Raw genomic sequence first — 15,115 nt, 5'->3', positions numbered from 1 at the left:
CATGTTACTGTCAGCATCACAAGGTGTAATTATCTCAGTATGATTGTGGTTTTATTCATGTGCATATACTGTAAGGTTCTTTGTGTGGGGAAAAAAAAAAAATCTGTGTCGAGTCTATGCCCATATAACATGATATGACATGATGGTTCTCGACCAATATTAACAAGATGTAGCATCTGGCTCAAAAAACTAAGAATTACAGGATTTTGCATATAATGCAGTCAGTGGAAGCAATCTGTTAATCTTGACTTTTGCATGGATGAATAACAGTTCCCTTGTTTCAAAGACAGACCAATTTTCAGACATTTTCCCCCAAAAATGCTCTCTTTAATTGAATCTTCTGCTCCAAAATACTTACTGATCAAGTCACAGGAAGTAATGCATCATCCTCTTTCATGATTGGCTCAGGTTCACAAACTAAAACCATCATAAATTTACCAATAATTGACCAAACCCAGCCTCTGAACCTCTTTCGGGTGAAATAGAGCAAATGAATAGCATCTTAATTAGGAAATATGGGGCACTCTACTCTATTGTGTCCTCTCTTGATTGTTAAGGCTGCTGAGAGTATTTATTTTTACCTCATTTTTTTCCACAATGTAGCTATTGGGCCTTGTCAAGGTGTTGAATATGTCCTCAACAAACACACAACCACGGATATGTGACAAACACAAGCAGATCTGGTTCCTTTTGCAAACATGTTGAATATGCAAACACACTGAAAACACCCAGATAGATTTTTGTTGTTATTGAGGACCCACATGCCCACTTAGATTTGTAGCACTCCTCGAGTTTTCCCACAGTGCACTATTGCATGGGTAACAGAGATGATGGGCGAGGCTGAGATGTAGCGGCATGCCATTTATCTCTGTCAGACGTGGTTGAACACAAGTTCTTATTGGCTGGGCAGGATTCGTGATTGCTAAAGCGGCACCCCAGTCCCTGAGACCATGCTAATTAAACAGTGGGGAGAAAAGAGCAAGAGACCTTCACACTCTACCCTCTGAGGTGCCATTCTGCTGCAACCAGCATTAATCCATGTTCTGAGACTGGGCAGAAATGGAAATCCATCTTAAAAAGCCACGACCCATCTTTGTTGTTGACTACATAGTGATTGTTGCATCAGATCTGATTGCAAAAGCTTACCTTTCAGCACTCAAGCAACCTTCCCAACAGTTCAAGAGCTGCAGGACAAAGAAAAAAAACATGTAAGATTACAGTTTATTCATGCTGTCATTATGATAAAAAGAAACTTGATGTCATTGTGGGAAAGAGTTCAAAAAGCATGCTTGAAGATAGCAGTAGATTTTGTTGTTGAGAAATAATTTTAATCACAGCTACAACAGCGTAGTGATCTGCTGCCCTGAGCTGAGCACTAATTCAGTGCTGCCATTGCTTTTTATAGTGTAAAGGGCAAACATTTATTACCCACTGATTACATTTGGCAGGCATATGTGTCTGACACTTAAGCTCTTGTAATTTTCCAGCCCTGTTACAAAAACCTCTTCTTCACCACTGATATTCAATCAGTGCTTGAATGTGGTATATCTCCCATGGATTTCATTGGGGCACACATAAAGGAGTTGTGAGAACAAAGGGGAAATGGGAGTTAGGGGGGCACTGAGCAGCTTTTTAGTTTAGTACTAATTAAAACGTGGGCGGCACTGAAAAGGTCAGAGATTGACCAAAAAAGGGCTAGAAAGGGGCACGTCACTGCTGATTGTGTGCATAAGGCGCTCAAGGTCTTGTAGATTAATACCAAGTTCACTTTCAAAAGGGGAATCGAGAGAGATGGAAGAGAGAATTAGTTGTGTGACTGATAAACAGCATATCTCCATGCTCTGTTCCCTTCCCCCTTTTTTTCCAGCTGGGAGATAAAATTCAGGCTTGGCAATGGTTGCCAGCGCAATTGATTCTGGCAGAGGAATATGACTGCAGAGTATGAGGGCTAAGTATCTGAATAGCTGCTGTCAAAATGCTGAAGGGGAATTTATTTCCTAGTTTAAATGCAAGCTATATCACGGAGTTACTGAGACTAAATGCCTACAGTTTGATGTACAGTACGCTGCCATTTCACTGGCATATAATCATGGGGCTGTTCTAGGCACAGGCTTATGGATGCTGTGCACAGTTTCAATGAATGCCATGAAAGCATACAGTCATTGCTTGGATATGACAAATCCCTTATATTGGAAATATAAAATCATCTTTGAACTATTGCTATAATTAATATGAATGTATTATTGCTGTACATGTCAGCTTGTTATGTGTGAAAACTGGCATTTTGCAAATCTGATATACTGATGCGAGCACAGTTTGGGGGGAAACAAATGAGAGGGCGCAAAACACAACAGAGAGCTAGGAAAGAGGAAATTGGTTGCCCCATTGTGTCTGATCCATCCCTCTGCTAATAAGGTTTCTTGACCAGTAGGGAATACAGAAAATGATTAATAGGTACACTCCAGCAATCAGCAGGCAATGAGAGAGCCACCTGTCAGAGGTCCTACAGCCCGTCGTAGATTTATGGCTAATAATTGGCCATGAATGTAGCCACTGTGGTACTATCAGAACCTCACAGGGTCAGTTGGTTGGAGATACAAACAGAAGGAAATCAATCTGTTTGAAACTGTGAGAGTATGTGGACGGACAATTCTGAGGATAGCTTTAGACTATAATGTTCCTCCCCTAAAACAGACCGTCACATTTAATGGTGCCCAAGCCTGTCTTCACTGTATAGTGTTAAAGTTGTTAGGATGGCAGACATTACTGCTGGACATTCAACAGTATGCTGTAAGATAGTGTGCTTAACCATACTAATTGAATAGTGTGGAATAATTTGCTGCTCAGAGTACACTCTGTACATTTCAATCATAAACACTCCACAGAGATCTCCACAGAGTCTTATATGTTGAACAAGTACTGTGTGTACTCAGCTGCAGTTTGACAACATCCTGGTAGGTTCTAGATTATGTCTTAAATATCCCCAAATAATGAAAGTAGCACTTGTAATAACTGGGGAAATGGACATTATGACCTTCTTAAAACACCATCTGTTGCACAGCACAACCACAGCAAAGCAAGATTAGCCAGTGAGGCTGAAAGAGTCACATTATACGACACCCACAATGTTCCACTGCACTGTAAATGGCAAAACACAAAATGTGTATACTGTTCACAGTGATTCCATTCAGAGGCCAGTGGAAACATGTTTTAGCTATTGTAATTAATAGAATGGTAAGACCTGATGGGCACAAAGGCCGCTGTAGATCACCATGAAAAGGAGAATGAGAGCTCTGTCGATGTTTGACATTTTCATTTGTATCTGTGACAGGCGATCAAGCTACCAAAGAGAGTGATATTATCCTGCTCCATGTAAATATAGTCTGGGAATATCAAACTCGATCAACAGCGATGATTTGATGTCTACCTAAATAACCCTGGTGATGACAGGCCTTAGCGCTCCATTTATTCCAACACTGATGTCACCCACACCCCCCTTTTATGTTACCATTGCCCCTCCCCTGAAGGCCACTTTTTCCACTGCCTTCAGTTTATATTCTCCCATTTCTTTTTCAGTATTTGAGACATTTCTTTTTCTGTGCACCTTGGTGTCAGGGTCTCTGTCCACCCAGCCCACCCACCCCCCACCCCCCGGCCCATTCCCTCCCTGATCTGACTTTTTTTTTTTCTCCTTTCGAAATTCTCTGTCCATTGCCCTCTTGACAGCCACCCATCAACCTGAGTGCAATTTAAAAAGCCCTTCAACAGCTGCCATTCCACTGGGCTGGCTATCAGTCCAGCTGCCAAAGCCCAGACAGGGACTCTGCTTCAGCAAGCAACTTTGAACGTCAGGTTGGTTCCCCCAATTCCAAATGGACTGAAGGTGAAAGACTCTATTTCTTACAGATTGGTTCATCTGAAGAGAGGGTGACTGAGGTGGAATTTCGAGGCAGCATTGCTACTTCCTTTCTAGCCAACATCTTCCAGGGCAGTGCTGTGGTCTGGAGACGAGTAGTTTGACTTTATGAAAGCTGATGAATATGATTTTGTAAAACTAGCATGGAGCAATGTGTTGAATTATATTTGTAAACATTATGAGGCTTTGAAAAAAAAAGTCTCTTTTTGAGCCATTTTTCTCTTTTTTTTCTGTGAGCTGGAAAATTTGTGTTCTGCTGAGATCCATCACTTGCGTCTGTGTTTGAACTAAAGCAGAGTGCACCCGCTTGCCTGCCTGTCTGCTGCCTGCATGCACACATTGCATACATTGCTTGCACGTGTTGCCTGAAACAAAGTGAAAACAGCTCAGCCTGCTGCTGTGCACTTCTCTCCACCATATGTCTTTGTCAGAAATATTTGCACTGCACTGAATGAGGGATGAAATCAATCCAAGTGCTATTTTCCCAGTTGCTTCTTCTTGAAGGCAGCAAAAAAAAAAAATGTACTGATAGTTGCCAGATCAGCCCACATTGTCAAAAGTAACAACTGGCCACCAGTGACATTCTCAGACAGACCATCTGGTCTCCTGTGTCCAATAGTCGTTTAGGGAAAAAAATGAAATGGCTGAATCCTTTCTCCTGTGTCAATTAGCAACTGGAGGCGATAGATGTGAGAATTGCTGTGGTCCAATGGACCAATCAAAGATGTGTGCTATGTGTCAGTTGGGAAATGTGTTGAGGTGGTCCATAGGCACCAATGCAGTAAAATATTTCACTTAGAATGACTGAACAGATGTACTTGCTGGCCTTCATTTTCCTTAGTTTCACCCACTCAGCTGGACCTCTGGAACAGTATATGTGCACTGCCTGAAGATAAAATCAACAGCACAGTAAGGTTGTGTCAGGGCACTCGATAACTCAGAATATGGTCTAGTTATAAATTCTGTTCTGTATTTAGTATTGAGCTTTTCAAAATGCTATATGTGTCTGTCATGTCCACTTTACATTTTAATATTAGTGTTATGCAAATATTTAGGAGTTCTCCAAATCGCTGCTGCTGATGCAGAGGTCCATTTCAGCTGAATTGTGTAAGTGCTGCATATAGCTGAAGGAGTGACGCTATTTTCAACTACTGCTTCTGGACTGGTTACAGCCATTGTGTTGGGGACTCTTGCTGTCTGCCAAAGCTTTTAGTCCATTGTGTAGCAGCATCACTTTTGCCGAAAGCCACAAGACCACATGAACAAAAGCTCCAGTTGGCTGGGTCACACTGCGATGTACCTGGGGGATGTACACATGTTTTGCATGGACTAGGGAGGGTAATTGTTGGGTCCATTAACATGAGAGAGGGCTGCTGCTTCCAAGCTGAAAAACTGCCCTAAGCGAACTGGCATTATGGGGAAGCATCTTCCCTGATCCCATTCACCAAAGAAAGTTAATCGAGTTGAAGTGGGTCGTCTAGAGTTAAATTAAATCTGCTGCCAATGGAAAGGCTTTGATGTAGCAAAGATTAAGCAACTGTTGTAATTTCATGTTGAAACCTGGACTACAATTGGCCTCAGGGAGAGCAACCTTTTTAAAGATTTCTTAGTCCATCAGTTGTTGCTTTACTCATCTGCTGAAATACAGTAGGAATTGTTTGGCATGTTTTATGTTTTCTTTTTGATCATGAACCATGGCTGTATTAAGGCCAACAGGCTACACCATCTAAATTGATTACAATTAAATTGAGGAATTGAAGAATAGCTTTCAGCATGAGTAAGGTTATGCATGTCAGATTTTTTCCTCACTTCTCTCTGAAGCTTTAACAGCTTCTCTTTAGCCAACAAGTGTAGGAGAAGTCATGGATCTCTGGTGGGATTTATCAGTTAATGGTAGAAGTGTCCTTCCTGTGCCCTTCTGTAATAGTCAAGCATCATTAGTGAGAGGGTTAAGAGAGGGCCCAGCCATCCATATGTTTCAATAATTACCTTGCACTTATGTCAAGGCACATACAGAAAGACTGAGCTTATACCACACTATTACAGAAAAAATAAATGATGAGAGAAAGGTGTCTGAAAGGATCTTTTTTCCTGTCAAGTCTCATTTTCTGTTGCTATTCTGTAAGGACATTCAAAGCAGCTGAAGGTGAAAGGTACAAATGCTCAGGTTTTATCTCACAGAAGAGGCTGTGGGTCAAGCCTCAGCCTTAGTTGTAGAGGCAGCAGTCTCTGCACTGTGAGTGACACATTATTTCACTGTAACCCCCGCCACTTCCATCCTAACTCCCTGAAATCACAACCCCCAATCTATTTTCTGCCTGGCTAGTCTTATGAAACCGCATATATTCTGTCAGATTACTCCCACCATATTCCCAAACTGTTTAGTTCTCACGTGTTATTGAGGAGCAGAATTGAAAATGAAGACCAAAACAACACAGACTGTGAGCTGATCACAGACGTGCTGCACCTTACAGATTTTACCATGGACCTTTTGTGGTTAAAAAATTTAATTTATGGTTTTCTGATCCTGTGATGTGGTGAATATATATGAATATGATTATATCTGTATTATATCATTATGAAAATGTGCACTTTTTCTAATTCTACCAGCTATTTTTACAGTTATATAGTATGCATTTTGACGATAAAGGCATGCGTTTATATACATCCCATTCAGAAAATATTCACCCCTTCACTTATTTCACATTTTGTTATGTAGCAGTCTTATGCTAAAATTGTTTATATTCATTTATTCCTTCACGCTTAGATTTAAGGTCAAACAGTTCAATGTTGGTTTTATCAGAACAGAGACTCTTGTTCCTCATAGTCTGAGTCACTTAGGTGTATTTTGCAAATTCCAAGCAGCTTACATGTGTCTTTCACAGAGGATAGAGATGCCTATCCTCTATGAAAGCTGCTTGGAATTTGCAAAGTGGTCACTCTGCCAAAAAGCCCAGATTGGTGGAGTGCTGCAGTGATGGTTGTCCTTCTGGAAGTTTCTCCCATCTCAGGATCTCTGGAGCACAGTGCAGCATATCTATTTATTTATCTATTTATTGTAGCCCTTCCCAGATCTGTGCCTCAACACAATCCTGTCCCAGAGCTCTGCAGGCAGCTCCTTTGACTTCTTGGCTTGGTTTTTGCTCTAATATGCATTGTCATCTGTGAGACCTTATACAGACAGGTGTGTGCCTCTTCAAATCATGTCCAATCAACTGAATTAACCACAGGTGAACTCAATCGAGGTGCAGAAACACCTCAAAGATGATTTAGAGAAATGGGAGGCACCTGAGCTAATAAGGTGTCCTAGCAAAGGATCAATGTGATATTTCAGTTCTGCCTTTTTAATAAATTTGCAAAAATTTTAAAAATTCAGTTTTCACGTTGTCATTATGTGTTACTGAGTGTAGATTGATGAGGGAATGTATGCATTTTTTTTCTTTTTCTTTTTTTACTTTAGCATAAGGCTGCAACATGGTAAAATATGAAAAATATGAAAAGGTCCGAACACTTTCCACAAGCACTGTAGTTATTTAAGAAAGCTCACTGTCCATACTTGTACTCCATACTTATTAGAATATGCTTCATTCTAACATTAATATGATCTTTCTTAGACGAAATATTTTCTGTCAGTGTCTTTTAGAAAAAAAAAAAAATTCCAACAAGTGTATGGACTATAACCAACTACAAAAAATATGATGACAGTGAAAATTTAATTTGCCGGGAAATTACCTTAATGTCGCAATTCATTCTGGGCCTGAGCTGGGGTTGTGCATAAAATGGCTGCATGAGAGACAATAGCTAATAAAAATGCACATGAAAAGAATGGTGTATCATTGCAACAAATCACAGCTAACGGAGCACAACTACTTTTATGTGTTACCAAGAGGAAATCCCCTTGCAGCGGGCCACCACTACTTTTGAGCCATGATAACAGGAGGAAAAATATGTACAAGTGCACATTTTAAAGCAGCTTTTTGCCACTGCGACAAAAAACAAGCTGTAAATACAACATCGGCAGGTTATCACCCAATAAAATTATTGTGGAGAATATTTCAGCCAGCAACGTAAAATCTGGCTGTTAAGTTTGTAGATGATCAATGATATTCATCATGTAATTTCTAACTTTGTCTGTATGCTGTTTGGTGTTAGCCAGGTACTGTACAGTCTGTTAATCAGAGCTCTGAAGAGCTGCGGACATAGAACTGCAGAATTGGGTGATAATTCACTGTGGGTTAAATTTTAACATTATATGTAGTAATTTGATCCATTGTTAATATGAAATATTAATTATTACTTAATTGATTAGATGCAGTTTTAAAATCTATTGTACACAGTATTGGACATTCTCCTTTTTTTATCATTCTTTGTAGAAATCTCACAATTTCCTTTTACATCCTGCTTATTGACAGCTCATAGATCAGTGCAATAATTTGTTTAATTAAAAGGTAAACAATTAAGTCAAAGTAATGTAATCTGTAGTTTCTCTACCTGAAAGTGTAATGTAACATAAATGGAAGTGCTACAGCTTCTGTACACAATAACTAGAAGACTGACTTTTGCACATTTATACTGTTTTTAATCTTAAACTAAAATCAGTTTTACAATTCCAGTATGCTGACAAATCTGGATCTTTACACAAAGCCTCCTGGAGCATGAAAGGTAAAATGGCAAATGCATCATTTCATAAAGTCAGTATCCCACTCACTGTCTATGGAGCAGCTACAGAAGACTAAACTGTCCAGGGTCACTGCAGTAACATATGAGTTCTTCAATGCAGTGATATTGAAATGAATTGCATTAGCTTAATGGCGATTCAATAATGTGAATTTGAATGAGATTTCCTGCTGCACTGATTATGCGGATTGATGAATTTACTATGTCTGTGGTGATGACCCTTAAGGCAATTTATTGATGTTTTGAAATTATACTTCATTCAAAATCAAAGGGGATAGAAATAGAAGTTTTGAGAAAACAGGGGATATAGTTTTTATTGTTTTGTAAAGCAGTACAGTTAAATGAAAGGAAATGAATCAGTTACATTGGAATTTAAAGTGTGCCGTGTTCTATCACTTAGATCTTGGTCATATAGTTATCCATCTAGTCATCTGCCCTACATTTGATGTCAAACTTGTTTAAATACTGTAATTTACTCTAAAACATCCAATTAATTTCCCCCTGACCTGAGCCACGTTCATGATCTTCTTGAAGGGTTTGAAAATTTTCATCTTTAAACACTTTGAAAGCAATGTTGCATTTACTTATTGTGCTCTCCTGACCTTGCAGTCAGAAATAATGTAATTGGTTATCACCATATCCGTGTTCCAAATGTGAGCAGTATTTTCTGTGCCACCTCCAAAAAAACAATAACTTTCAGATTGGATATGGATTGAACACAGGGTACATGGGATGCATCTATTTACTCATGTTAGTGTGCTTATATCTGCCTTTACTCTAAATGTAGTACACAGCTTGTTTCTTGATGCATTCATTCAATCCCCATCCTATCTACTCTCCTATGAATGAAAATCTCCTAACAGCCCACCACAAAAGAAGTTGCTAAGCTATTTGGATCAAGAATCTCTCCAGGCAAATCAGCAATTAGAGCCTAAGCTGCCTTGTAAAATCAATTAGGAGTTGTAGTACGTGTTACAGGTACAACACTGGCTGGCATATCTCTAAATGGACCAGGAAAAGTGGTTTAAAACTGCCATGCAAGAGAGTGTAATCTGCAGCACTTGGTCACAGAATTTAAACTATAAAATCTTCCCATCTGCTAAGGAGTGGCTCCATACTGTAGGTTTACCGTAGTCTGCTGAGTAACTTTTAAAACTTTTAAAAGCTCACTTTAAAAAGTGAGTTGCAATGCCACACATAGTACATGCATATAAAATTACAAGTTCAGCTCAAAGACTATATCTATGATTTTCTATATTGTCTCCATAATTTCGGTGATCCAATAATTTCTCATTTGTTGTAGCTAAACTACAGAAGGAACACTGGCTTAAATTTATGTATTTCTGTTTATCTTTTATGCAATTATGGCAAATTATCAGAGCGATGCAGCATAATATACAGGTGTGAGTGGAAGTTTAAATGTGTCTGTCTATCCCTCACTACTGAGATATAAGTTGATAACTTAATCGAAACCTGCTGACTAATGACACGTAAGCCACAGAGTAACGTTATCTTTCCTTTGGAGTCATGTTTCTGGTCCACCTGATGGATGTAAGTCCAATATTCACTCTTCCTTTCACTCTGTTTTCATTTCCACCAACATCTGACTCTCAAGCTGTTAAATGCTCCACTTCACTAGCTTGTTGCTAACTTGGTTCTGTCTGCCATTTGGTGCTGGACAGGTAGATTTTAACAGAGCTTTTTTGCTGAAAACAGTTGCCTTCTGTTGATGAAAACAAGACTATTAATATACTGAAGGTAAACCATAAAAAGGTAGGCCCTAAAATCCAAACAATGAGCTGACAGAGGCTGTAATGCTGCATAGAGCTGAGAGCAACTGTAGAGTCAGGTTATAGTTCTCTGTGTGTATATCTCGATAAGCAAACACTCTCATTACAAAAAGTAATTTGATCCATTATTACAATATTGACTATAGGCGCTTTAAGATTTTGACTTCACTGTATGTATTGGAAACTTTCAGAATGAGCCGTGTATTTCCCAATGAAAGCTGCTTCTTCAACTATCACCATGATCATTAATGAGATCGACATTTTCAATTATCTGTTTCCTGCCTTTACTTGGCTGTTTGAGTGCACAGCAAACGAACAGCTGTTAGCTTCAACGGGGTAGGGAGACAGGTGATAGAGAACAAAGAGGGCAGCATCTGCCTCTTTGAAAGATGGTGTGTTATTTTTCATCAACGTCTTTGCGTGACATACCACCACCACAGCAGTTCTCCTCCAGGTGTATCTAATATAGTTGGACACGACAATATGTACCAGTATTGGTGAAGTTACGCAGCCAGACATGTGGTTTGTTTAATGTTGGATCCTGTTGAAACAGAAGCCTGTGCCATGAAAATAACAGCCTGTTTGATGCTGTTCAATTCCCCTATCCTTAGAAATACTGCCATATATAAATATTAGTAAAGCACTACTTACTGTGTAACAGTACTCTCCCTGGGGTATGAGACAGATGTTAACTTCTTTCTCAACATACTATCCAAGCAGCTTTCCTGACATCCCCACCCATGTAGTAACTGCTGGCAAATATAGCCATTCACAGTAGCCTTTCAGAGTTGTTTAATGTCTGGCAAACATTTTACAGTGACAAAATAGGTCATGTAGAGGCATGGGGCCCTTTATTTTTTACTTTAACCAAGGTCAGTAGGTCTCTGTTGGCTTATGGCCTATTCAGCTGGGAGCTGCAATTAGACTGTGAAACCATGTATCATACTGAGTTAGTCACCAGCTTCAGTTGCCCACTAGTACTATACATCACCCTTGGTTGCACCATGTCGAGTATTTGGAAGGCCACAGTCAGCCCACAGGGGAATCATTAGTTCATATGTAAATATGAGAAATGGATGCAGATTTCACCTTGCCTGCCTGGATTGAGAGTGTGGTAGGTTGGGAATGACAAACAAGGGTCATAAAGCCCAGATACTGCAAATGCCTTTGGTTACTGTTGCTGTTATGATCCTGAATGATAATTGGGGAATAGAAAACAGTTGCGATACACGAATACCTGCCACTCAAAGAATTTTATTTTAACAGCAAAAAGGCACGGAATAAGGACCATGAGCTGTTTACTCAAAATAAATGTAAATAGAATTAGGCAGCACATTTTTGCAGGACTATTGTGCTTAATGTGTCTCAATGCAGGTCTTCATGTGCTCCCATGAAAGCCTAGCCCCATTTTCATGTGGTTTTGCATTTGTATAGTTTTTGTGAGAGAAGGCGTACCCTGCTGTGGTGAAACAGTTTCACGCTGGGATCAGTGGAGCGCATGTAGTTCAGTGAATGCTGTTGTACATTCTCACTTTTGCACATCACGGGAGATGCAACAACTCATTCTTCCTCACTGGGCCAGAGCGAGTCAAAGATGCAAATGCGGGCGTTCAAGCATGGAACCCCTGACCTCAGTAGGCATGTCTGAAATTACAGAACAGCCAGCACTTTCCTTTCTCCTAAAAGAATGTGAAATATGCATTGACTCATTTGTTTTTTTTATTTATTTTTATATTATATTTTTTTGTATTCTTTTATTTTTTTCAAAGGCTACAAACATTTTTTTTTTGTTGCTTTTTTTATTGTCTTGCTTGTAAAAGAAAAAAAAATGATGAGAAACCACAGAGAGTGACAGATTTAGTCTGAATTTCCATGCTGGCATTTTAGACAAGATTATATCTGGTCTGCTGAAGTCAGGAGATTTTACAGTTAGGTCAAACCACAGTAGTTACTCCAAGCAGAAAATGAATACCAGTTCAGATTCCAACTGTAACATCGGTATACAGGTGTGCACACAAAGCACAGACACATTTCACATCATGCCAGGCAGCAAAGGTTCCAGGCAGCATGTTGGAGCATTTCAGGTAAATTTTTAAAATGTATAGCCAGAAAATTCAATGTGACAAGCAATACAATGACACACCTTCATGTCAGTGTATGCTGATGTCTGCGGCAATTACCTGTGGCATCACTGTGCTCTTTGTGAAAAATGGAAGTAGTTGGTTCATATTTTCTGAGCCCTCCAGCATGACAGGAGGTGGAGTACATACAGTGGAATACAAATCGCCTTAAACAGGCAATATAAACAATGATTTGATTTTTATATATATATGAATTTACCTGAGTATCAACACAGTGAGAGCAGCTCTGCAGGAAATTCGCTCTGCACAAATCATATTTGGCTGCTAAAGCGAAGAGCAAGAAAATGCTCCATCAGCTCCCATAAGCATTTCAAAACAGTCAATAGTGTTGAGGAACCAATGTGTCACACAGCTGGGCAGATATTCAGCGGGCCTTGTGTTGGGTGCTTCTGGGGTAAGAAGAAAAAAAAAAAAACTGGGCTGAGTTTGTGCGGTCCGAGCCGTGAGCCACTCAAGTGGAACGTGCCGAAAAATAATTAGCACAATAACGTGGTGAAAAAGGAAATGCAACATGAGGAAATCAACTGTTAAGGAACATCTGAGGCTGCAACATGCTGTGCCTAAGCATATGCTCCTCCGGTGTTTTCAACAATGCTCAATTTTCAGTCCCTGCAGGAGAAAAAGCCTCTATTTATAGAGCCAACTCATTCATTCAACTTTAATGGTTCCTCAAGACTAAGGTTTTGCTGTTTCAGTCAGGGCTAATTTCACAGGTAGCACTGTAAGTATTTTTAAGTTAGGAAATATCACTCATTAACTTGAACATATATATAACAGCAATTTCAATGAATTACATCAAAGTAAGAAGCAAACATGTGGTTGTATCTGTAAAGTCAGTTCCGTTATCAAGTTAATTAAAACCTGGAAACTTTTCATAGACAAATCACACTTAATTTGAAACACAGATGTACCCACAAACACGACCACAAGTCTGTGGTTTTTAAATAACCTCTTAATAACCTTCTCAACAGAATTCCACTGACAGAACAGTTTTCAAAACATCTGGTAGAGGAAAATCTAGCTCCTCCATTCTCTGTTTTTCTGTAATGTGTAACCAATTGGTATCATAAGTGTAAAATTGATTTTTATACAATAAGGAGTCATACTGCATCAACATCACAAAACTGGACAGGCCCATCTGAATCTAAAAGCTAAAAAGACACTGTTCTGGCCATGTATGAAGGACTGTTCAGTTCAGATGGCACCACTGTCAAAACTGTGATATACTTTAATCTATCACTCTGCTGAAGTTCATTCAGTGGCATTTGGAGACAGTATGTTGGCCACCACTTCATATAATCAGGAGTCCATAACAGTGAGTTGTAATTATCTGTACCTATACAGTCCTCCCACTCAGTCTATTCTGCAGGGGCTTACTGCAGCAGCTCGTCTGAATTGGGGGTATTTATACATGAAATTAAGGTGTAATTAAAATCGGTCTGGTGCTAAAGGGGCTGAAGGTGATTATGCTCATTTGCATAGTACACTGATTTCTTTTTTTAATGCTGCCTCCACAATTATGACTGGTTCTAGCACATTTTAGACATCCATCATTTTCAATATTTCAAACAAAACCCAAACTCGGGGATGATTAGGAAAGTGTTTATGTGCGATAACATTTTGCATTCTTAATGTATCTCCAGGGTAAGGCAAAATGATTGACAGGCCACCGATGTTAGTTAGTGACACAGACTAAATTCTAAATTTGCTGCTTTTATAGTTGAGGCGTATAGCAGATTTTTTTTTTTCCTCCTGAGTGAATAACCACCACATTGTTCAAGATAAGATTAGAGATTGTAAGGAGTGAAACAAGATTCTGGTGAGAATCTGATGAGGAATCGTTGAAACTGGACCTCTGAAAATAAGAATTAGTATTCAGCTCATTTTTCACAGGCACAACATTATCTAATTTGCTCCATTGGGCTTGTTTTGAAGCAAATGGGGGACTATTATATGGGCTGCAGACCAAGGAGAAACTCATTACTTCTCATATTATCACTGGAAATGTGAGGAGGAAAAACTGAGCTCTGTCGCTTCAGCCTGGTCGCCGGCTAAAGCCTCGGCGTCTCGTCCAGGTTGTAAATGGACCCCTCTCGGCTGATACGCCATTGCGTCCTAAGCCATCCCTGATATTTGGTGAAGGGATGTCATGACTGCTCCAGCTGTCACCCGCACAGCTGTTCACTTTCCCCTTGAGTGAGCAGAGCTGCCTTCGCCCTGCGGCTTGATGGTGTGTGCATGTACAGGCGAGAGTGTGTCCAAGCGCAAGCATGCAGGGATACTGACAAGCTGCACTAGCGACACAGCTTATTCCAAGATACAGGGAAAAAAACAACTGTACACAAGTAAGCTGGCAGCCGCAAGGTAGGAGGCAGTATCACTACATGCTTCCCAAGTATAAAGCAAAATGATTTTTCTCCTCAAGATTTTATTGTGGTCAGAGGGACAGTTTTATATGAAGCTATGAACCTGAGGAAAAACTGCTGCTGATGTATGCACTGGTACATGATTGATGCGCCTCCCCTATGGCCTGGGCAAGCATTTACTTTATCGTAACTCTCTTCACACCATGACTGTGTACCTCATGAGGT

At 39.8% G+C, this 15,115-nt stretch overlaps 1 protein-coding gene and 1 long non-coding RNA gene across 20 annotated transcripts in view; one reads left to right on the top strand and one right to left on the bottom strand.

The window, feature by feature from the left end:
• Positions 1-15,115, top strand: part of LOC139621280 (uncharacterized) — a 563,233-nt gene that overhangs the window by 274,952 nt on the left and 273,166 nt on the right. The gene's annotated exons all lie outside the window — the stretch shown is intronic.
• The window catches only part of LOC139621276 (receptor-type tyrosine-protein phosphatase delta-like), a 345,696-nt gene that overhangs the window by 151,313 nt on the left and 179,268 nt on the right, over positions 1-15,115 (bottom strand). For all 19 annotated transcript variants that reach the window (XM_071477579.1, XM_071477582.1, XM_071477583.1 and 16 more), the window contains one exon: positions 1,147-1,184. The gene's annotated coding sequence lies outside the window, so the exon portion shown is untranslated. The remainder of the gene's footprint in view (positions 1-1,146; positions 1,185-15,115) is intronic.

The sequence above is a fragment of the Trachinotus anak genome, unplaced genomic scaffold (assembly GCF_046630095.1).
Source record: "Trachinotus anak isolate AG129_WGS33_773 ecotype Australia unplaced genomic scaffold, CSIRO_AGI_Tana_v1 ptg000005l, whole genome shotgun sequence".
NCBI lineage: Eukaryota > Metazoa > Chordata > Actinopteri > Carangiformes > Carangidae > Trachinotus > Trachinotus anak.
This window is presented reverse-complemented; position numbering and strand designations above follow the sequence as displayed.